Consider the following 22,942-nt stretch of genomic DNA (forward strand, 5'->3'; position numbering starts at 1 on the left):
TGCACATGTGTCAAATAGTGGTGTAAAATTAAATGCAAGTCATTTTGCATGTTAAGTTATCGTGCTAACAAAGAGCAAATTGCAAACTCTATAAACTCCCTAGACAACACTAACAATGGTTAGTATTGCTTCACAAAGCAATAGAGCATTATCTTACGAAGGCAAGCAAATGTATTTTAATATGTCAGAAGAGCGCTACAGGGAATTTCAGGCTTTATATTCATTCTGTTTATTAACTAAGCATTTCCAACAGGGCCAGGTGAGCTAACATCCCATGCATTAAGCATATAATTTCTGTGTTGCAACAATATCATTTTCCAATAGCTATTTCACATGGTGCTGCTAGGGAACATCCTGATAGTTCTTTGTATTGAAATAATGGATCCTATAATATGTCTTTGTATATCAGAGTTCCTCCCATTGGACAAGAAGTTGCTAGATCTAGGATATTGGACCTGGAACCTCTGCTACAGGCCTCACTGAGCTGTTTTACCATAATTTCTCCTCCCATCTATTTGGAGTATGCAACTCTTGGGGGCAGGGACAGTCTTTTGATATGTACGTGCATATTCAGTGATGTTGGTTGGGACCTCTTGTCTGGTTCTTATGGAATATCACAGATTTGGACTGGGTCTAATTTCAGGGAAATAATGCAGGAAATGGAAAGTTCCTTTGCAATACACTTCCATTAATTGTTTCTGCACAGTGTTTCTTCCAGTGCACTTGGCAGGTGATTTAACCTAAAGTTAGTGTGAGCTGTGATATTAGGGGGCCTATCCTGCTTTCTGCACTGATTTGAGTAATCCTTATGCACAACAGCCTTGGTGAAAATACTCATGTGAGTAAGTCCCACAGGGTAAAGCTAATTAGAAACAGGCACATCTGAAAAAACAGTCTAAAAGCAGATCTCTTTTTTTTCTGGACTAGGACTCAGGACTGGGTTCAACTCCCTACTCTGCTACTGGCTTGCTGTGTGGCCTTATTTGGGTCTCTTCCTCCTTGCCCTTTCCCCCTTTATCTGTAAAATGGAGATAACAGTACTTCTCTGCACGCGTGCACATGCGCATGTGTGAAGTGTTTTGAGAGCTGAAGATGCAAAGCGCTCTGAAATAGCCAAGCGTATATTATCGTATGGTATACATGGCTTCCAGAGGGAGGTTGGATTGCAAGGTCACCTTCAGTTATACCTATATCACCTCATTAATGCCAAAAGTCTTGCATGGAGTAACGGAGAACAGGAATTGGCTGCAGAGTATAGTCTGACTTTGAAAATATTTCTTTCTCCTGATGCTATCAGAGAACCACAGGAGCTAAGGAGAGAAATGGACTGATCATGCAAGAAAACCAGGGCTACTGGTTATGTCCATGGGACAGATTTGCAAAGGTATTCAGCCACTTAAAGATGTAAATTAGAGCCTAACGGGATTTTCAAAAGGTTTTGAAATTCACACTAAGCACCAATTTGCATCTTTAGGCATCTAGCAACTGTTGATAATCTGGCCCAGAGTACTTCCCACTGCATAAAGGAATCAAACCAAAAACCAGAGGGTTTCCTTTTACCTAATCTCTATTTTAGGTGGCAAAAGTACCATAATGACTAAAACATATACACCTTTCTAAAATGTTGACTTATGCTTTTATACATCCTGGACAGATTGTAAGAATTTGCTATGAATAGCTATGTTTTCCATTTCCCTTTCCATTTCTCTCAGGTGAGTAATCAGTTCACTGAACAGTATAAGCCAAAAGCAGACTCTTGGAGTCACAAAACTGGTCTCAGGTTTGATATATTCATAGGCCCCAGGTTCCCAAACATTGTACATATACATATACACAGTAGGAGAGAATCCCTGTGCCTAGGAGCTCACATTCCAAATAGGAAAGGAAAAACTGGTCACATACAAAGGATCCATATCTAATTTGTTTTTAAAGATCTATCAGTCAGTGGCTAATCAACTCTTTAGTATTAGAATCCAGCAGCTTAAAAAATTACTTGCAGTACTGCTTATCCTTTGTAATAGGCTTTCTGATGCGTTTTAAATCATTTACTCCTCATATCTGTAATGAGCTCAAAATAATGTTTTAACTTCCAGTATCTAGAAAAGTGAAAGGTCTGTCCTGAGTCTATTTGCCCATCAGCTTATTTATGGATTAATCATAGATAGTGGTTAAGGTACACCAACTTCTGTAGCTTGGCACACTGAGGAATGATGAGGTAGCATCAGATCCAAGAGCTTTTGACTTCCCAGCCTGAACGGCCAAGTGCCATCCCGATGCAACACTTGGAGTGCAGCCTTCAGCAGAAGTGAAGAGCAAGACTTGAATTCACAGCTATGGTTCTGCAGCAAGACAGTCTAACCACTGTGCCATCTAACCTGTACAGCACCTTAATAAAAATGTCTAAAATATTATCCCTATTTAACTGCTAGAATACTGAGGCACAAAACTATGGCCCAGAATGTCAGAGGTAATTTTGTTTTCCCACTGAAAGCAAAGATCAGCACCTAGATGTTTTTGATCCAAGTCTAAGTGACTTGCCCATGCTCATTCACAAAAGCCTGCAGAAGAACGAAGAACTCATGAGTCTTCACCTAGCATCCTACCAACAAGGCCATCCATCCTTTCCATTGTGACCATCTGGCATTCACAGTGAGAGACGAGCAGAATTATCAACATGACGGTCTATCACACTGAGAGTAAAATTCTACCCACAGCATAGATTCAAAGGGCCAACTGCTGAGTGGAACTGCTGAGCATCTTCCATTCCAGTTAAGATGAAAGTTACAGGTGCTCAGTACTGCTCAGGATTCATCTCAGAGCCTCAGACACTCCCAGGTTTAGAGTAAAATAATCCTTGCTGGAAAGCTGACATTTATTTTCAGCTCTGCACCTTTCCCTTGGTATAATTGGCAGTAGAGCTTTCACACTGTAACTTTTACGCTTGTTCGGTCCATCCATCTCTGCAGGAATGATATTGCTAAGAATTGGAAATGTGTTGCCTGGGTACCTCACATGCTGATCACTCTCGAGCCATGCGGGCAAGTGAATGCTCAACATACTGCGATCATCTTAGCGAAGAGGAGGAAGTGTGAAGCAGCATAGCCTGAGCTGACTATCCCACAGCTAAATGCAAAGATGAAAGACACATGCTTGGAGAAATGCCAAAGGAGGGGAAGAGGAGGAAATGTCCAACCTAGATGTTTAGTTATAACCTTGGCTCCCAGAGAAAATACAGCTTGAAAAGGAACAATGGATACTCTGCAGAATATTCAACTGAGAGGGGTGTTAGCTATGAGTCTGATTAACCTGACTGAGTCTTTCCTCTCTAAGAATATGTTTGTTACCAGCTAACAACTCCAAAAACAGTATCTGGAGCATGTAGCTTTCATGTTTTCCTGACTCTTGATGAACACTGCTAAGCTGTTCTGATCACAGTGATCATTGCTAACTCATTTCAATAAGAGAATCACAGCTTGGGCTTTAGAGAATATACCACATAAATAAGAGCCCTGCCAAGTAGACTGCTCTTTTAGCCATTCTTTTATCAATAAGTTAAGTTGGGTAAAGTCACTCCCATTCCCACGCAATGGCCTGCAGACTCATGCCACACCTCTTCCATGTTCCACCTTCAGCTTCAGGAGGGCACATTTTAGACTTCAAAATAATTATGCCCAAGTTGCGAGCTTGTGGCAAAGGTGCTCCCAACCAACTCTAAGAGTAGGTGTGTGCTCTTTGGGAGCCCAGCCAAAGACCTGCAGGTCGGGACTGGGATATCTGTTTCATAAGGAGATGAAATGGCAAGTCCTGTTCTCTTGCTCCTCCCTCAACTGCCATTCGGGAACAAGCCTAGCAAAAACTCGGCCTGCTCAAATGCTCCTACCTGACTGTGCAAGTCCTATCTGATCTTTCAGATCCCTGCCTCATTCTTTTCCCTCTGTTTCCTCCCTTCTCCTCCCCTCCCCCAGCCCTCACTGCAAATCACTACTCAGAAGAAACTCCCAAAGAGTCCTGACTTGAGACAGGATAGAGTGAGTTGCTACCTCTGTGCATATTTCTGTAGGGAAGACTCAAGATGCAAGGTTTCCAAAATGAGAAAGGAAACGAGATAACTAATGATGCAGGCAAGGACTTTTCAATATCCCACTAGGTTTCTGTGTCCAGCTCCTGTTAAGACTGAGAAGAGTTTGGACCCAGATCCAAATGGGGAGCTGAACACCATGGCACAGCACACTGGCACACCCAGTCCCTGTTGGGAAATGGAAAGCTTCACGTTACAACCCTCCCTGCACAACACCCAGAGAGAACTAGGTTCTTCATAACTAGGAACAACAAACCCAGCAAGCTAAACAGCAAGCTGTGATGGCAGCCAACAGAGGAGCACTGAATACAGAGATGCATCTTAAATTCCTCCCATCTCTGGGTGTAGGCATTTTATTCAGCACTTAAAATCATAGAATCATAGAAAATTAGGGTTGGAAGGAATCTTAGGAGGTCACCTAATCCAAACCCCTGCTTAAAGCAGGCAGTGACTACCTTTACCCAGGTCTACAACCTAGAGCTTCTTCTTTATGGTGGTCAACTATGCCTCTTCTTTCAAAAGCTGAGCAGAAGCCATATTCCTGTAAATAAAAATACAGGCAGGAGAGGAGCTTCTTTCCCTTTATCTCATAACCTCACGGTTAGAGAGAACATACCTAGAAAATTGGGTCTGACCTGCATCTACCACCACCCAGAGAAGCATCCAAGCCAGCAGACTACAGCCTGACAGGGGAGGGGAGGGTACTCTTCACCTATCCTGTTAAAGCTTAGCCATTATACTGTAAGTAGTATCCATGATTCATTAGGTGAGCTGAAGACCTCAACTTTTTTGCAGCTTGGTTGTTTAGGAGGCTCACCTAGGCCAAGAGAGAATTATGCTCCACTGAATAAAATCCAGAAAAGGTCCACAGAGCAGGATCTGGTGCACAGGTCTCTCCCATATCAGGTAAGTGCCCTGACAACTAGGCTAGACTAGTAGTGTCCAACCTTCCAACTCCACCAACCAGATGTGACTGTAGGACACCCCAAATGTGACCTATACAGCCAGACCCAGCCATGGAGTGATCTCATACAATGAAGTGTGGTCACATTATCCACCCCTCAGGGATCCCCGCAGGTCTGGAAATTTGACAGCAAGGAAGTGGCAATTCACGCTGCTACTGCTCCCCCACTGTCAAATGTCCAGACCCATGGGGAGTCGTGCAGACCAGATGACATGGCTCTGTGTGCCATATCTGGCCTGAAGGCTGGAGACTGAGCACCACTGGGCACAGGTGGATCTAGAATATTGAACAGGGGGTGTAGATGGTGCAGTGCATCATCATATAAAATAACCCATATTTTTCTCCAGTTAAAAATAAAAAAGAAGCTCTACTAATATGCTAGCACCGAGGGCTGTATTCAGTTTAAGACTGAAGCAAAAACAAATATAACTTAACTAGAATGAGTTAAAAGCAATCTTCAGGTTTGTGAAGTAGGAGCTTCGCTACCAGGAGCAGCTACCAGAATTGCAGAACAAAGGCTAGCCTGATTGGTGGAACATCAAGGCCATTAAAAAGGAGAGAGGGTTGTTAACATCTATGGAATAAAGAGTTTAGAAGGGATCAGGTAGATTACAATGAGCCATGAAGTAAATTGACTCTCTCAGCCCTGTCTGACTAGAAATGATGTGGTCACTGCCAGGAAGTTGGTTTTAAACTGTGGGTAGACCAGGAATGAAAGTGGGGTGCAACCCTCCCAGATCTCCCCCTGCCATGGGGCTAGATAGCAAGACTTATGCTTTCTGATCCAATGAACTTATCCAATCAAGAATCCTATCAAGGATCAGATCAATTTAGGGCAATCTGCAAAGAGGCAAGAGATTAGACATCCGTAAGAACTACTTCACAGTCAGGGCGGCTAGGATCTGGAACCAACTTCCAAGCGAAGTGGTGCTGGCTCCTACCCTGGGTATCTTTAAAAAGCGGCTTGATGCCTACCTGGCTGGGGTCATTTGAGCTCAGTTTTCCTCCTGCCCAGGCAGGGGGTCAGACTTGAAGATCTACAAGGTCCCTTCTGACCCTACTTCTGTGATTCTATGTGGGTTTGAACCCTGTCAGGCTAACGAGGGAATTAAACCCACATCACTCGTTCCTTGGGCAAGTACTCTATTAGGTAATTTGACAAGAAAGGGCCAGTGTCCTTCTCTGTGCCTTAAAATAAAGCACCAAGTTCCACTGCCATTGGACAGAGTCTGGTCTAGTAGGCAGGCTCTGAGAATGCCCACCACCTTGAGTGCCACAGGGAAAGATAGGCAGAGGTATGCCAGGCTAATGGACCGCAGTAGGACTCAGACCACTCAAGGCTGAGGCATATCTGAGCATGCCCACCAGCAGTCCAGAAGAATCTCTATCAAAACCTGAGGTGCCTGTGTAGTTTAAGCATGTAGAGGCAATGAAGCAGGGGCTTCAGGATCCTAGTATTGATCATAAGCCACTCAATCCTGCTAGTCACACTTCAGACTCTTATGTTCCTCTTTAGATCTAGGTCATGGTGACTACCTGCTTTTGAAAATCCCACCTATCAGTCTTTAAATACTGTGGCAAAAATGTCTCATGATCTCACTACACAAAAGACCTCACAGCTGAGAACTGCAAATTGTTTCTTTTTCTCTTCTTTCTTCCTGCATTAGATAATCAGTAGCATAATAAGGAACAGTCCGAACAAAAGTTCGGACACAAAAATTAGTTACTGCCTGCTTTGCACATAAATTTTGCAACCCTTGTTACTTGCCCGTTTTAGGACTACGCACGTACTAAATTTTGCAGAAAACTGTAGCCAATCACAGATTGCCACAATGGAATCTTGTTCATGAGAGGTATAAAAATGTAACTTCGGGCGTGGCTAGGGGTCAACTCGGCTTTGAGCATTGAACTCCCTTGTCGATCTGTTTGCAAACAAATAAACTCGAGATGGATCCAGCCTGAGTGTGTGTGACTCTCTCCTTGAGGTATATTGGAAAAGCCTCCAGGGGCACGAAACTAGCCGTTTGTGCAACAATTTGGCGAGCCAGGCAGGAGAAGCCCTTGGACCACCCTGGGGTCGGACGACAAGACTGGAAAAGGTGTCCGTGGAGTGGCCACCAGACCGCTTTTGGAGTCTGCCACGGCACTGGAACCATGAGTTGGGACACCCGGGAAGTTAAAGGCTCTCCCTTAAATGAGTCAACCAGGCTAAGTGGGTCCGAAGAGACAGCGCCAGGGTGTTGATGGAGTAAGTATTCGTTTGCCTTGTGTCATTTGGGTAGTCTTTCGGGGACTTTGTTGAGTAGTCTTTTGGGGAATTTGGAATTTTGGAACGTTCAGTATATAAGTCTGAACATTAGCCCCGGGGACTTTGTTGTTTGATTTGAAGTTCAGCTGAATATTAGTTGACACAATGGGTTCGGGTAGCTCCCGAGAAGAAAACTCCACAACCCCATTAGGATGCATGCTAAGAAACTTTAGTAAGTTCAAAGGGGATTATGTGGTAGAAATGTCAAAAAATAGATTGATTACTCTTTGTCAGTTGGAGTGGCCGGATGCCGGTTCTTTCGATGTGAATCTGGCTAAGGCGCTGTGGGGGAGGAGGTAGGTCTGACTGAATGAATGTGCGTCTGTGTATTTAGAAAAATGAGCCACTGACCAGATCTGGGACTAAGGCTGAGTCTAGCCACCCCGATTCTGCCTGATAAGGTAGTGTCGAATGCAAGGGGGCTCAGCTGGAACCTCGTGACCCAGCGGACAGGTGTCTGAGTGATTTTGTCTTTTCCAAATCCGTTGTCCCAGTATCTTCTGTCAAGGGCAGGACTGAAAGAATCCCTTTAGTGTTTCCCTCCCTCCTTCCACTGTATGAGCCGGTGTCGGGTCAGTGGCCTTGGGTCTGGGCAGTAAAGACTGCGGGGCAAGGCACTGAGCAGCCCGGACGTCCTAAATAAGCCTTTCCTGTGTCTTTTTGTGTGTTCAAAATCATGGTAACTGAATCCGAACCTTATTAAATCCAGGTCAGTTTAAAACCTTACTGCTGGCTAGAATTTTGTCTGGTAAAGGATCCTATTTTTGTGTCTGAAAACATACGTTGTATTCGGGGAAAAACTGCTCAAAGCGCCCTCATCCGACAGCACGTCAGGCTTGTCGTAAATTAACTAGGACGCTGGGAGAAAGCCCCAGGTCCTCTTTAATTCTGATAGTGAGGGAAGATCTGACTCAAGGGTTAAGGCGCAGGGATGAGGCTAAAATGCCACCAGACACAGACCAAACGGATCGGGAAGAGATAGCTGACGCAAGCCGTTCTAAAAAACCTCCCCCATGTGAGAAAAGAAAAAAAAGCTGCAAGCTAAAATCTTCCGTGAAAACCTGATTGTAATGTGGCTGCCAGTGAAACAGGGCTCAAATTACCAAACGGCCCTCTGGGCAGCCAAGACTATGTCAAAAGCCAAAGGAATTGAGATTTTAGAGAATGTTGATTCATGTATGTGGGCAGATGGCTCCTCCTTCAGGTTGGTATAAAACCTGAAGGCTGTAAACAAAAAAAAACAAAAAAACAAAAAAACAAAAAAAAGATTTTAGTGGATCATCCTATGGTTCCAAATCCCCACACCATTCTGACCCAAGTTCCAGCAGATGCCAAGGTGTTTTAAAAGATGCTTTCTTCTCTATTCCGCTACACGAAGATAGTCAGAAATTGTTTGCCTTTGAATGGGAGGACTCAGACACGTATCATAAGACTCAATTGTTATGGACAGTGTTACCCCAGGGATTTGTCTCATCCCCCCATATCTTTGGAACAGCATTGCAAAAAGACCTGGAGCATTGGAAAGGGAGACACCCTGAGATGGCATTGTTGCAGTATGTTGATGATTTGTTGGTAGCAAGTCCCGATGTGCAGATGGGAAAGAGAGCAACAGAATCCTTGCTGAATACCCTGGGAAAGAAAGGGTATAAGGTGTCATGGGAAAAGGCTCAAATTTACCAGCCAAAGGTCACCTTTTTGGGTTATGAGATTGAGGAGGGGGTTTGGGCTCTGAGTAAAGATCGAATTCAAGCAATACAGGATATGCCCGCTCCCAAAAACCCCAAAGAGCTGCGAGCTTTCCTGGGACTAACCGGGTTTTGTAGACTGTGGATTCTCGATTATGGGGGAAAAGCCAAACCCCTATATGAATCCCTCACAAAGGAGGGTCTCACAAATTGAAAATGGACTAAGGAAAACCAACATGCATTTGAGTTGTTAAAAGCTGCCCTGTTGCGACCCCCAGCGTTGATGATTCCAAATGGGCACAAGCCCTATAGACTGTATGTGCATGAGAATAAGGGGGTGGCCTCAAGGGTCTTAACTCAACCAGTGGGCCCAACTTGGAAGCCCGTGGGCTACTACTCCAAGGTCCTAGACCCGGTGGCGAAGGGGTGGCCTGCATGTTTGAGGGCTGTCGCTGCCACAGCTACTCTTGTGGAGGAGGCTCAAAAGATTGTTATGGGAGCTGATATGGAAATACATACCCCACATGGAGTTCCCCAAATCCTTGGAGGAGAGGGAGGAAAATTTTTAAACCCCTCCAGACAATCCAGATATGAAATCTTTCTCCTATCTAATCCGGGCCTTACCTTCAAGCACACCACTGCTTTGAACCCAGCCACCCTGATGCCAGAACCGGGACCCCCGTGCCATGATTGTTTAGAGGTATTGACCCAGACAGTACTGATTCATCCTGACTTGGCAGATGACCCACTTGAGAACCCGGAGGAGGAATTCTTCGTAGACGGTTCAAGTAGTGTAATACATGGCGTATGGCATACGGAGTGTGCTGTGGTAACATTGACTGAGACTATGTGGAAAGAAAAGCTCCCTGAAAATTGGTCAGCACAAGCAGCAGAGCTCACTGCCCTGACACGCACGTTGGAATTAGGTAAAGATAAAAGAGTGAACATCTTTACAGATTCGCGTTATGCTTTTGCCATTATACATGCCCATGGATTGTTGTGGAAAGAACGTGGGTTTATCACGGCCTCTGGACAAAAGATTGCAAATGGGCCACAGATTGTAATGCTATTGGAAGCCCTCCGGCTACCAAAAGAAGTGGCCGTGGTGCACGTAAAAGCCCATGGCAAGGCTGCAGACGAGCGCCAGAAAAGGGGAAACACAAGGGCCGACGTGGCAGCCAAAGAGGCAGCACAGACGGGAGGGGAGGTAGTGTTTCAGGGTTCGGCCCACAGGGTGCCCTTTTGCTTAGAAGACTGTAAAATACAATATGGCCCAAAATCAAATCAGCTAGCCGCAGAGCTCAAAGCCATCAAAAATCCTCAGGGATGGTGGGTCGTACCTGGAGGAAAGGTATTAGTACCCCGAGGCATCTTAGGGGATGTACTTCACCGGTTACACTATTCCACCCATATGGGGGGCACTGCCATGGGAGATCTGTTAGTTCGTCAGATAGTGGCTCCAGGACTCTATTGGGAAGCCCAGAGAGTGGCCTCTCAGTGCCCGACCTGCCAAAAGGTGAACCCAAAACCCGCAAGATCACCAGCCCCCATGGGAGAAAGACAGTGGGCCCATTATCCTGGACAAGCCTGGCAGATTGACTTCGCTGAACTTCCTAAGTCCGGTCGTTACCATTATCTGCTGGTACTGGTCAATCAACTGACTGGATGGGTGGAAGCATACCCCACAAGAACGGCTACCGCATCCACGGTGACACGAGTACTACTCCACGAGATAATACCCCGATTTCTGTTGCCTGAGTCTATTGAGTCAGATCAAGGAAGTCATTTTGTGGGGAAAATAGTACAGGAAGTGTCCAAAGCTTTAGATATCACATGGAAACTCCATGCTCCATGGAGACCCCAGAGTTCAGGTCAGGTGGAGCGCATGAATAAAACACTGAAGGCTATGCTAACGAAAATCTGTATTGAGACTCATTTGAAATGGCCGCAGGCACTCCCACTGGCTTTAACTCGTATTCGTAGCACACCACGTAGAGGGATTAAATTTTCACCTTTTGAATTAATGTTTGGTATGCCTCCCAGAGTCTTGCCAGCGGGGTGGAGGGAACAGATTACTGTAGATTTGGGAAAATCTGAAATTTGGGAACATGTTATCGCCTTGCAGTCTGTTTTGTCTTCCCTACACAGGTTTGCTGCACCTTTCCAGAGTCTCCCGCTTGATGCGCTGATCCACAACTTTAAACCAGGTGACCAGGTCCTGGTACAAAAGTGGAGAAAGGATCCTCTTGCGGAAAGGTGGGAGAGACCCTACCAGGTGCTGCTGACTACACACACAGCTGTTTGCTTATCAAACAGCGATAAGTGGACCCATTGCTCGAGAGTGAAGCCTTTTCATCAGGAGGACACCAACTCCCAGGGTGTGGTCACTCCGGAAGCTGATAACACCCAGGAACAAAAAGCCAACAAATGGAAAAGTGAACCTGCTGGAGGTTTGAAGTTACGCTTGCAAAGATGTGGACCCTAATCTATTTGTTGGGACTCTTGTCCCTTTTAGGTATATCGAACCCAAAAGTTATGTCCACCTGTTATACTTGTTCTCAAAACGAGCTTGCAACCCTCAGTAAGGCTCAGTACGACTGCAAAATCGCTTAGCTCTTGATTATTTACTTGCAAGTGAAGGAGGGGTATGTAGAAAGCTGAACTTGTCAAACTGTTGTGTCAATATTGACGATAATGGTGAGATAATCAAAGCCTTAGCAGATGAAATGGAAAAGGTCGCACATGTCCCCATCCAAACATGGAATGGTTGAAATTTTGATTGGTTTACATCCTGGCTCCCCAATTTTGGATGGTTAAAAGGAGTTTTCCTCGTCTTGTGCCTGCTAATGTCAATGCTTTGCTTGCTCCCCTGTATTTTACCCTGTCACATAGCCCTCGTAAAACGGACAATTCAGTCAGTCTTCAACCGAGAAATGTTTGTGCATTATCAAAAATTAACACTGGCTGAAACCTATTAAGATTAGAGTTAGAAAGCATCTTGAGGGGGGAATTGTGGCAAAAATGTCTCATGATCTCACTACACAAAAGACCTCACAGCTGAGAACTGCAAATTGTTTCTTTTTCTCTTCTTTCTTCCTGCATTAGATAATCAGTAGCATAATAAGGAACAGTCTGAACAAATGTTCGGTTTGTGATAAGGCTGATTCCTGTGGGAACACAAAGATTAGTTACTGCCTGCTTTGCACATAAATTTTGCAACCCTTGTTACTTGCCTGTTTTAGGACTATGCATGTACTAAATTTTGCAGAAAACTGTAGCCAATCACAGATTGCCACAATGGAATCTTGTTCATGAGAGGTATAAAAATGTAACTTCGAGCGTGGCTAGGGGTCAACTTGGCTTTGAGCATTGAACTCCCTTGTCGATCTGTTTGCAAACAAATAAACTCGAGATGGATCCAGCCTGAGTGTGTGTGACTCTCCTCTTTGAGGTATATTGGAAAAGCCTCCAGGGACACGAAACTAGCCGTTTGTGCAACAATACCTAGCCTTAAAAAAAGATATTATCCATCTAGGGTTGGCAAGCCGATCAATTGACCAGTCAAATATAGCAATTTTTACTGTAACCCTTCTGCTGAGCACCTGTCAGCAGCGACAGGGGCCAGATTCAGTTTCGGTCAGATATTTCACCTTGGCTCGAGCCCCCACCCAGACTACCTGGGAAACGCTAAATGAATCACTAGGGTGTCCAATAAAACCAACAACCCTTGCCTCTCTGTGTAAACACAAAATCTACATTCATTACAAAGAATAAAGAAAAAACACAAGTAAACACTAACTGTAATTTTAAAACACTATAAACTACAAAACAAGGTCTACAGGTGACACTTCCTTGGGGTGGCTTTACCTATACCCAGGCAGGCTGGGACTTGGGGCTCCCCAGCAGGTAGTTCTGGGGGCCTGCACCCCTATGCCTGTCTTTCAGCAGTGGGCTGGAGAGGGGCCCACACCAGAGAGTCCTATGAGCTGCTCAATGGGGTCTCTGCACTGCAGGGAGTTGCTAAAGAGTGTAGGTCCTTCTGCACTGCAAAGGGCCCCTCGTTGCTCCCTGCAAGGATACAGTGCTGATCTCCATTTCCACATGGTGGCTTTGAGGGGTTAATTGCAGTTTGTCAGCATGTCACACCCCAAAGTTTCTAGTCCTAATTCCTGCTCTGCTGGGGCAGAGAACTGCAAGAGAACTCAAAAAAAAGCCCGCCAAACAGCAAACGAGCCTGAACTGCAACCAGCACCAACCATGTGCTTGGTCAGGACACAGAGCTGCAAAAGCAACAACATGTGCAAGGCCCAAAATGTGCCAGGCCCCAAGCCAGGCCCAGACATGCAGCAAACGTACAACAGGGCTCAGCGACACAGCTACGCTGAGACACAACAGCTGTAAAACAATAAAAGGGGGACTCAGGTTTGTCCTGCACCAGGGCCTGAACATACAGCCACAGAGCGTCAGGCCTATTTGGCTGCAGCCTGGACATTTAATCTCAGCTACACTGCTGGCGACCCCCTCTGGACAACACCTACTGGACAAGGACCCCTTCCAGCCTGGATAGGTAGATATTACCTGCACACCTCATCCTACAATTTGGACTCTCTTTCTCTCTCTGTCTCTCTCTCTCCTCATGGACTTCAGCCCCTGCACCAAGCCTCTTTAACCCCTGCTGCCATTGTGTGCGTGGGGGGGGGTGTGCAAGGGACCCAATTTGACATTGTGTCACCATCTCCCCTGTTCAATAAAACCACTGTCATTTGCAAACCTGAGTTGGGTCATGTTTTACTAAATCCCAGTCCCTTCCTTATCTTAAATTCCAGCCTCATTCTCTCTCTCTTTTTCTCAATTCCAGCCCCCACCCCTCTCCACTAGTTTCCCTATCTCCTCTCAATTCCTACTGCCTTTTCCCTGTGACTTTCTGTTACCTTTCTCTGCTTTCCCGCTGCCCCTGCTGCCTCTCAGTCTCTTCTGCCACTTTTCCTGTGATTTTCTGCTGTCCCCCTGCTTCCCACTCTCCTACTGCCTTTTCCCTGTGACTTTCTGCTGCCTTTCTCTGCTTCCTGCTGCCCCTGCCACCTTTCAGTCTCTCCTGCTGCTTTTTCTGTGATTTTCTGCTGTTCGTCTCTCTGTTTTCAGGCCCCACCCCCCCGCAGTTTCCCAGCTCCTGCGGCTTGACCCAGGTTCCAGCACCTACTACTTCTCTAGCTGCCCCGGAGCCATCCCCTGGCTCCCCACACCCAGAGCCCCTCTTTAACACCCACACTTTCCCTTAGTCCCATTTTTCCCTCTCCCCATCTACCTTTTCAGCTTCCCCATAGCTCTGGCTCCAGACCCAGCCTCTGTGCCCGCACACTTCCCTGTTCTGCAGGCTTTGGGCATTATCTTTTAATCAATTAAGATCAATTAACCTAAAGTTACCCCTGAGCCTCAGTTCTTCAGCCCAGGCCCCTGCAGTCTACTGGTTCTAATCCTGGTGACTTTCATTTCCAGTAACTTTAACTCCCTGCACTTCTACTTTCTTACCTTAACCTTTCCCCATGTATCCCAAGTACACCAAGCACATACATACATACACATCACAACACCCAACTTAGGAACTCACTTATGTGTATATGTAGGTGGGTGGTATGTGTATTAGTGAATACACATACATATATAGATATCAGTGTGTGTGTGTGTGGTGGGTGGGGGGTATATGAATTAGTAATCCACATATGTGTATTGAATGTGCAGGTGTTGGTAACTGATTCTGTCTCGATGTGGTGTGTGTAGCATGTATGGGCTTAAACTGGTGATAGGTGTGCATAAACCTAGACTGGTTATTTTGAACATGTATGTATCTGAGTTGCTAGTGTGTGTGTGTGTGTGTGTATACATACATAAATACATATATGGCATTGTGTGCATGATATACGAATTAGTGATGTGTGTCTAACTTTTGGAGTGTATAGTGTATGTGCTTGAATTGGTAATAAGTATGCATGTGCCTAGGCTGGTTTGAATGTGTATGTGCCTGAGCTGGTAGCATGTGCGTGTATGCACCTAATTGATTTGTGTGTGTTTTGTATATGTGCAATTGTGTCACACCGTCCTGTCTAACAGCACAATATTGAGATCCTGAGAGTTGGCCTGACCCCCCAGGGCAACATGACCAACTCTCAGTTTGAGCAAGTCATGCAAAATGTACTATTTTTTATAAAGCCCAAGTTCCCAGGGTCATGTGATTAGATGACAGAAAAGCTGGGTATTATTCTGGATAGTTTTCTCAAGGATAATTACTTTGCATCACTGCTTATATATGAATGTATGAGGGTCCGTGTTCACATAAACATACGATTTCAGCCTGTGTAATACATTAGACTATGGGAACACCATGAAGTCCAACCATTGACCAGGAGGTCATTACAAAATTTCTTTCCTGAACCACGTCCAGGAACTCCCATAGTTTGTCCATAGGCCAGCAATGGGAGGAACAAGAACATCCCTTTGCTTTTTGAAAATGTTTGCTAAGCTGTTTGGACCTGGAAAAAGAAGCTGAGTTGTGCTGCTCCAACTCCAAGCTCTGGTGCACCCACTTGGGATGGTTTATTCTTCAGCCTTGATAACTGTTCTGGGCGGGCCATAGCATTATTGTCCTATTCTCATAGTGGAGAGTGACCCAGTCCACAGTATGCAACAGTGAAGTCTTGGGCACCTAGGTGCAGGACAAGGCTTCAGGCTGTAAAGTGCTGAAGTCTGGAAGAGAGATGGGATTTCAGACACTCCCCTTTCTTCAGTGTTTCCTGTTGTCTGGCTTAGGTAGCCTCCTCTCAGCATGCTGACTGTTGTGAATTGCATCACTTGATGCCCACTGCTCCCTACTCACTGTACAAGGAAGTTAAGGACTTCCCTTTGGTTTGTGAACTGTGCTCTGGGGGCTGGGTCTCTACACAGTTAGGCAAGGTGCCACTTGGTATTGCTATGACTAAGTCCTTTATAGGTCTGAGCCCATCACCCACTGCTTAGGGCTTCAGTGTTCAAAGGACATTACCAATCCTCTCTCCCTCATCTCTTCAGGGTTTATTAGTTCTCAGTTTGTCTGGGGACAGTCTAGTCCATAAATAAGCTGATTCTATAAATAATTGATTTATTCAACCTTGCTCTTTACTTTCATATGAGAAGTCATTTTAATCACACAGAAGCAGACTGAAGGTCAGGCTTTTTACAATGCTACTTACACATCTCTGCCCCATAGTTAGGTACAAGGTCAAAGGTGTCTTATAAATACTACAGGGGAGACAACTAGTTCAGAGGCTCCAGACTTAAATTGACTTCCTGAAGTCATCATATATACTGGGAGAGAAAGAATGAAGCACTTAGTGAATTGTTGATTCAAGCTCATTCGTGCTTTTGCTGCTGGTAGCTTTTACTGCAGACTTGAGTTGTTTAGTTGATAGTGTTCGCCTCTAGTCAAAGCCTGCTTGGGTAGCTCCTATTCCTTTATGTTTTGAGACCCCACACAATTTTGAACACGGCTAGCTTTATTAAAATTATTTCCTGCAATCATGCAGTGACCCACATGACAATGGACTTGCTTTCCATCCCCTAGATACATTCCAGCTTCATGCCCACATATGAAGGCAATTCGTACCTGCGTCCTTTCCAACTGAATGTGATATCATTGCCTGCCGATGGTACATAGGTAAACCAGGTTCTTTGGGTAGATTTGGTATCTTTTATTAGACCAACTGAATAGTTGGAAAAATTGTTCTTTGCAAGCTATCAGGCACAAACACCCTTATGTACCATTGGCAGGTAGGGTTGTTGGTTGTAGCTGTGCTGGTCTACAGATGTAGGCAGACAAGGTTCTTTGGGTAGATGTGATAGCCAACTATTTAGTTGGTCTAATAAAAGATATCACATTTACCCAAAGAACCTTGTCTGCCTATGTCCTTAGACCAACGGCTATAACCAGCAACTCTACCTGCCAATGGTACAGTCTTCCTCGCCCACTGAGAAGGGGCTTTGTGGGAAGAAGGGGCAGAGAGGAAGGGAATTCAGCCCCACCACACTCCACTGAGTCCCAGACCAGGGTCCCAATATCAAGGTTCCAGTTTTCAGTCTAGCAACTCTTTCTTTGGGCTCACCTTTGAATCTCACCATCACTGGCTGCAACCTGCACACGTTCCCCAAGACCCCATCTTCCCTTCAAGTTTTCCAGTACAGAGCTCCCTTCTCACTGTCCAAGCCACTCTCTTGTTCTGTACTGGAGTCTAAGCCCAGTTCTTGACAAGTTCCCAGGTAGTGCAGATTGTCACAGAGTTAGAGCTTCCTGGGCTCTCCAGAAATCTCTTTCTCTGCTGTATGGGATTTGTAAACCCTATCACACTATAGGCAGGATGATTAAGTGGTTAAGGTACCAGCTTAGAACTCAGGTCACCCACGCTCATTTCCTGCCATCGACTCCTCATACAAGTCCTCTAAGCCTGAGTTTCTCAACCCATGGGTCACAACTCAAAAGTGGGTCACAAGAATATATGAAAGGGTTGCAAACAAACTTTAAAAATAGATTATCCTCTAAAGGAGAAAAATGTGGGAAACCATGGCTTTTCCCTTGCAGGCTGGGAGAGTTCCAGCTTGCAAGGGGCTGCTTGGGGCACCCCCTGCCCCACACACTGGGGGGGGGGTCTGGGGACAGAGGACAGTGGGTCAGGAGTGAGGGGCAGTGAGTCGGGACTGGCCATCAATGTTTACAAATGGGTCCTAGTACAAAAAGGTTTAGAACCACTACTCTAAGCTTTCCTTTCCACCCTTCCTTTTGCCTTGTTTAGTTAGACTGTAAGCCCTCCATGGGAATTAGAGAGTTCTAGGAAGACTTGCTTTTCCTCCAAGACTCCTCCCTGTACTCAGTGCTCAGGGCTGTACCTGTCAGGCACAGCTGATCCCAAAAGATGCCATGAGGTACAAGATGCCTGAGGCAAGAATTTTTGTGGGTGATATCCTTTATTGGATCAGCTGCACATTTGAAATAAAGTTAGACCAAGCTTTGAATACAAGGCATTCTTCATCAGGTCACAAGAGGTACAAGAAACAAGTGCTCATGCACACACACAGGCAGAGATTGTGGGATTTTCAGAAATGCTTATCTTTGACATGACTCTGCTCTCCTTAACATCCAAGGAAGTTTGACAGTTGATTTCAATAGGAACAAGAGTTAGACTGATGCTAAGTACTTAAAATACAAATCCCACCCACAGGGGTAAATAGTTGGAACGATAAAGAAACACCTTTCCAATCCTTCTCAGACACAGCCTAATAAAGCTTGTGAACTAATTAATGGAACTTTGTTTCCTTTTTTTAGCATTTTGTTTGAGACTAATATTTCATAACTAAAAGCAAAGGATGGTGGAACACAGTCTTAGCTATTTGGCTGAAACTGCCTCTGAGAGAACTGAATTTTCTTAATCACAGTAGATGTTATTTGCTTCCCCATGCATTTTAACTCTTTTCTTTTCTTCCCCTTTGCTCAGCTTACATTGTCTGCCCTTAGAGGAAAGGGCTCAGAATTCTGAACACTAGATGAATACAAAAAGACCTCTTTGGGTGTTTATTTGATCTATTCCCATGATTAATGTAGTGATTCACATGTGGTACTGGCATTTTAGATCTCTCTGAAGAATTAAAGTTAAGTCCACAGGCATGTCACTGTAAATAAATGAATCACCCAATAACAGAAGAGACACTGTATTAATATGTAATTTCTTCCCCAGTATGAATGCTAATTACTAACCATGCAGGGCTTATGTCTACTTTCTAGTGTGAGTAGAATGTCTAAATGTCTTATTTTGTATCATTTCTGTTAGAACTGCAAACAAAAACATATTTTAATGTAACCATTACTTGCAGACATTATGGGGGTGTAACACTGACTGTTGTTTTTTATGGCTGAAGTAATTTGGTTTGAAAGCTTGCAAAGAAAAGTAATGCAGATCCACTGTAATGCTCCTCTCAGAAATTAATTTCATTTTGCACAAAATGAAATGATGTGATGTGTTATTGTTCTCCTCTTGAAAATGTCAATTCTAGGTTGCTTTCCTGATATTTATTTTAACTTCACAAGATTCTTTTACATTGCCTAAAAATAATATTAGATTTTTTTCATTAAACCTAACACAAGCACATAGAATGCATTAGGCAAGGACTAAGGCCCAAACCACAAAAGACCTGCAGTGTGAGGACACTGGCAGACTTAGGAAGATCTACAAACCTTACCATGACCTGGCAGGTGCTTGAAAGGCTGTCAGGCATCTAGAGGGAAAGCTCCCTAGATGCCTGGAATTATGCTACTGCACTTGCCTAGAGACTGCTGCCAGCCTAGCAAGCCTGTTGTAGCCAGCTTCCATTTAGCGTAGAACTATTTAGGGTCCACAGCAGGGCCGGACACAGGCATGGGCGAACTGGACAGCTGCCCAGGAAAGGGGGCCTGAAAATGGTATTTTTTTCCACTGTCCAAATATTATTATCATTATCTCTGTTGAAGTGGGGCCCAATACTTACAGTTCGCCCAGAGCCACCAGGAAGCTAGGTACCGTACTGATCCACAGGCTTCGCACCCCTGGGCATAAGGCCCCTGAGTAGCCTGATCCAGAAAGTGTCCTTAGGGCATATTAAAACACTAACTTAGAGTATCTAATTCAACACAAAACACAGCAGTCACCACCACTTTTGTTCAAAAAGGTAGTTGGTGGTGGGACCACCCACCTCCTATACCCAAACCAAGAGCACTGATTCAGGAAGTGGAGGATGAGGGTGCAAATGCTTTCCTTAGCCACAGGAGTTTCAAATCCACATCTCCCACCTCTCAGGAGAGTGCCCTAATCAGCAGGCTATAGAATAGTCTAGGGAGGTACCCTGTTGAAGCTGAGCCAAAGGGGCCAGAGAGAGCATGGTAGTAAGGAGCTGGGAGATGTGGCTGAAGTAGGCCTAGAAACCAAGTCCCCCACTCCCAGGGGGAATGCTCTAGCCACTAGGCTATGAGAGGAAAGGTGGGCAGCATCAGATGGCCACGTTTCAAAAGAGAGAGCGAGTGAGTCCACCATACCCAAAAATTGAGGTAGGTGCTTAATCTAGGAGACAGCTTTGGGTTCTGAATCTGGATCTCACCTGGATGCATAACCCTAAGCTGCAGGAAGATGCCACAGTGATGCTCGATATTACCATGCCCGAGTATCTTTGTAGCTCTAGCCTTAAGTCGTTTAGGTCAGGATGCTATTAGAACATAGGTATGTATTTTTTAGCATAGGCAATTCCACTGATACCAGTGGGTCCGGTCATGTGCTTAAAGTGAAGGGTGGCTGCCTGATGCAAACAGATGCAGTTTCAGGCAGCACACACATGGCTCAATTCTGCAACATCTTACTCACACGAGAAGTGTCATTGACCTCTTACAAGTAATTTTAGTTCATGAGCATCAGAAGTCACACATCATCAAGGTTCAGTATCCTGACCACCCTCACTATGGGCTGAGGGTGACATATAGATAAACCTAAGCAGTATTTATCAGGCCTGATTCTTTAGAAGTCTCCCTCTCCCTCCTTATTTGCCTCCCATCTGTAAATGGATTACCTAGCCTGTTGGGTTCCCCAGACAGGGGTTGCTTCCTGAGGAGCTCCTCAGCCAGTCTTCTCAGATCACACAAAGTCTTTAGGCAACAAACAAACCAACAAATAAAGAAACAAAACCAAACCACTTCTGCCTTACCCAGGCACTCAAGAGCCCCTCTGGCTCACAGCACAGCAATTTGGCCCCTTCTTTTAGCTTTCAAGCAGTCCCATTCACAGCTTGCTTCCTTCTCTCTTGCTTATTCTCTCAAGATCTTTCTAGGAGCAATTTTTAAAGCTCCTAGCAGGATGCTCTCTGCCTATCCAAATGCCATGCAGCTGGGCTCTCTCAACACAGCTAACAGTTCCATCTTAAAAGGAGCAGGTCACCATGTTACACCATCCTTCTTTCTCCTTGGTTTCAGGGAAACAAAGCTTCCACCTTATTAATTTACTTAGTCTGCATCCTGACCCTGCAACTCCCTCTCCCTAAGCCAAACACTCAAGTTCTTCCATATCCCAAACCAGCCATTGACCACAGCTCCACACACCCCACTGTAAGAGGTGAATTTGACACAGGCAAAGACATTTGGATAGAGTATAGACTGGCTTGAAACTTCCCCCAAACTCAAAGCGAGCCAGAGACAAACTTTCGGCTAAGCTCTCAGAAAGCACAGATGATATTTATTTGCTGCCTTAATTATTTTTGCACCCCTCTGCCCTTGCTGGTTTCATCAGTGAATGGCAGTGGAAATACACCACACATAAGTCTGTTACTGCCATATGTCCACAGAGTCCAAATCAAGGCATGCTGGAAATCTCTTAGGAAACCTGATGCCATAAGATTTCCAGCTCAACTTCTTAAATAATGAAGCTAAACTTTCTTTCTTCAAATTTTCATAAGGAATTACTGATGCATCTACATGTGCAATTAATGTGAAGCAATAAGCTCCGGAGTTTATTGCCATTTGAACACGTGCCTGGGAATGCAGCACATTCAGCCAGGTCAGAGCAGCCCTGGCTGGCAGGGAGCCCAGGAGGTCAGCCAGCCAGCCTGGGGCTGCTCCTTCCAGCTTAATGCGTTAAAGAGGGGCTGCCTGGGGCACTAGGGTGCTTCAGTGCAGGGCTAGCCAGCAGGATGCACCTTTGTGCCCCAGCCAGCCGAAGCAACATGTACACATGCGCTTCTGCAAAGTTTTTTACTCTGCAGCAGAATAGTACTTGTATTTATAAGTACTATCCTGATGTGGAGTAAATTAATTTACTCTGGCCTAATAGGGCTGCACATGTAGACTCACAGTGTTTACTGAGGAGCTAATTAGTCTACTGCTCAGTAAACGTCTCGTGTAGACATGCCCAGTGCATAGCAAAGGTGATATATTGGAAGAGGCAGCACACTTTTCTCTCTGTCAACACAGCTGTATTGTGGCTGGCAGAAGCATAGGCCTCCCTCCACACTGACCTACTGACATACCTCCACCCTTTCCCAGCTTCTAAGGGCTAAGAGGGTTCTCCATTCTGCCAACTAGTTCTATTCTTAGCTTTTAAAATCAATCTATGAACAAAACTGTCACTTCTGCTCTTGCATATGTGACACAACCCTTCTCTTCACTCAGTAAGAAAGGTTTGAGTAAATGTGGCTAAGTTCCACATCACCATGACTGTTGGCAGAGCTGTTTAGCATGTTCACTGTGAATGCACGATCTCTGACTGCCCTTTTTTCTCTGTGTTTTTCTCACCACCACTCATCCCCTTGCCACACACACACTCACATTCCTGATTTCTGGGACTGCAAATGTTATTCACAAATATTCTCTGAACTCTTTCTGTAAACAAACTTCAGCCAATGGGGTGTTTGCAAACTGATCACATCTGACAGCTGCATGTCAATGAATTGGGGGCACCAAATTGGTACCCTCGGATGTTTGGGATTGGTTCTGCTCCCTGACTAGACAAAAAACTGTAAATAAGAATAACAATTAACAACTCACAAATAAGATTTAATGACTGATCATTAGTGACTGTTCTTAGCCATACTCAAGTATCCTTCTTTACATGTCAACATTTTATGTTGCACTTAACTGATTTGAAAAAGAAAACAGCAACAATATACAGCAATTATGCAAGGAGCACCCACCTACAAAAGCTGGGAGCATGCAGATAATTTAATGGGAATATTTATCTTGTTTCTTTCTATTTGAAATTAAATAGAAATAATAATACTGTATATAATAGCTATACAGCATATAATATATAATACAGTATTATACAGAATATAATACATACTGTAATTTTCCCAGATTATAATACAATCTCCCCTCA

Source organism: Alligator mississippiensis, chromosome 2, assembly GCF_030867095.1.
Source record: "Alligator mississippiensis isolate rAllMis1 chromosome 2, rAllMis1, whole genome shotgun sequence".
NCBI classification, from domain to species: domain Eukaryota; kingdom Metazoa; phylum Chordata; order Crocodylia; family Alligatoridae; genus Alligator; species Alligator mississippiensis.